Source organism: Chinchilla lanigera, unplaced genomic scaffold, assembly GCF_000276665.1.
Source record: "Chinchilla lanigera isolate Chin_1 unplaced genomic scaffold, ChiLan1.0 scaffold00011, whole genome shotgun sequence".
Taxonomy (NCBI): domain Eukaryota; kingdom Metazoa; phylum Chordata; class Mammalia; order Rodentia; family Chinchillidae; genus Chinchilla; species Chinchilla lanigera.
Genome location: NW_004955412.1, coordinates 24725091 through 24727578, shown reverse-complemented (window position 1 = coordinate 24727578; position 2488 = coordinate 24725091). Strand labels below are relative to the sequence as shown.

The 2488-nt window shown below is 38.6% G+C and overlaps 1 pseudogene; it reads right to left on the bottom strand.

Annotated features, from left to right (window-relative positions):
- Positions 1 to 1098: 1098 nt before the first annotated feature.
- On the bottom strand, positions 1099 to 2035 carry LOC102022375 (annotated as a pseudogene).
- Between the last annotated feature and the right edge of the window lie 453 nt (positions 2036 to 2488).

Here is a 2488-nt window from a genome sequence, read left to right as displayed (position 1 = left end):
CTTTCTTAATTTTTTTCAGAGCCTCAAAGATAGCATTATCTTTAGACAGCATCAAAGCATGGACAAAGGATTTACTACTGTTTTTCTTTAAAGAGGAATAATGTTTAACTTTCAGGGAAATAAATGTTTTTCTAAAACAAATTTAGAGACTATGAGGATACAAAAAAGTTATTTTTCATCTCAAAAATATTCTGGCAGAAGAAACAAAAATAGGCCCTGGATGACAAAGACCTCCCTCAGCATATAACCTTGCTGGCCATGGTCTACTTTCTCCCTTGCATAAAAGCTCTTTTCACAAACATGAGATCCTGAAGATGATTTTTTGGGTTGTGAGGTATGGAGGGGAGTGATAGCCCCACCATCACCTCAGCCATCAGCTCTTGAATGTAACATTTTCTTCCTATCAACTATTCTCTCCTTAGTATTGATTGTTCAACTCTAAGCAGTCTTACCAGGACTGGTAATAATGTTGTTTACGGCCCTGGACTGACCAATCTTTTTATTATGAGACAATTTAAACTCTACTGCAGCATTCAGAATTTTTGACAAATACCTTATGTAATTAACCACACTCCTTATACTTAAAAACATAAAAACAGGCATGATCTCATGAGACGTTGATGCACATCTTTACGGTTTCTTGAATCAGCTATCATCAAGATGAATACTTCATGATTCTCAACTGTTATTTTTATTTCGGTTGACAATTTAAATATATATTTACCAAATTACACCCCTACTTTCAAACATCATACATTATGACACAGTAAAAGCTAATTATCATGCAGTAAATTTCATATATTATCATATAGATAATCTAAAAAGAAGTGCAAAAAATATACAATGTGTTCATTGGAAAAAATACATTGTTATAGAAAATTGCAAAAATTAGGAAATGCTGAATTAATATGAAACATCTTCCTTGAAGATGCAAATCTGTTTTACCATCCCAAAATTCTTTGTAGCACAGCCACTAGAACTCCCCCCAAAATGAGAGCTATTAACTTCGCCTAGTTCAGCATTTGACAACCATACTCTTGCAGGTATGGATCTGAAGCAACTCTCCAAATCATTCGAGAGAGGAATTGTTCCTATTCTTTATACCCCAGAGGGGTGGACAATTTCAACTAACACCTTCCTCAGGGCCAATTTCACATCTTTGTTTCTCAAGGAATAAATCAAAGGATTCAGGCAAGGAGTGATGACATTATTTAATACCTGAACTACTGCATCCATCCAAGGGCTGGAAGCTGGCTAAGATAGACGAGAATCACAGGCCCATAGTAAAATAAGATGGAGGTCAAGTGGGCATTGAAGGTAGAAAAGGCTCTGCACCTGCCTTCTGAGGAATGGATTTTCAATATGGAGCAAATAATGTGAATGTATGAAGTGAGGATTAGGACAAAACATAAGAGTGCAACAACACTTACCTTGGTGAAACTCACCATCTGTGCTATGGAGGTATCTGCACAAGCCAGGGGAAGCACCACTGGGATATCACAGAAAAAGCTGTCCACCTCATTGGGGCCACAGTAAGGTAACCTGAAGATAAGAAATGTAAGGATACACCCATGGACACAGCCCCCCAGCCAAGTGCCCACTGTCAGGCCAGAGCACACCCTATGGTTCATAATGACCGTGTATCGCATGGGGTGGCAAATGGCCACACAGCGGTCATAGGCCATCACGGTGTACAGGAAGCACTCAGTGCAGCCCAGGAAGTGGTAGAAGAAGAGCTGAGAAGCACAGCCCTGGTAAGAGATTGTGTGGCTTTGACTTACTAGCAAGACCAACATCTTGGGGGAATTCACAGAGGGGAAAAATATAACAAACACAGACAGGTTTGCCAGGAAGAAATACATGGGGGTGCGGAGGGTGGAGGAAGACAGAATAGTAAGGAGATGATAAGATTTCCCAGCAGAGTGAAAACATAGAAGGTCAGGAATAGACCAAACATCATGGTCTCCAGCCCTTCTGTGTGAGAAATTCCCAGTAGAACAAACTCTGTCACAGGGGTGGAGTTCCCAGTCTTCATGTGTCAGGTGGTCCTGAAAAGCAAAGCAATATTCATGAAGACCAAAGGAAGCGAGAATACCTTCCTGACAAAATGACTTTTATTTAAGTCAGTGTCTCCGTGCAAAAGAAGGATAGTGTGGGAAAGCAACCTGTAATGAATCCAGGTTTAACACAAATTAAGAAACATGTCATATTTCAGCCCCATTTCTTCATGTGCTAAAAGAGGAACCACAATAATGAGATTAGAAAATGTCTTTTAGTATTCAGATCTTACTGCTAATCTTAATTACATATTTTAATCTGGTCTATTATCAAACGCATATTTCTTCATGAAAAGATCTGCATCCCATGAATTCTACTAATTAACATCAGTACCAAATAATCCTAAGAAAAAGCAGAATTATATTTGTTGAAACTCTGCTTTCAGCTTTGCATTTTATTTTATCTTAGTAAGCTCTATGTTGCCAATAGT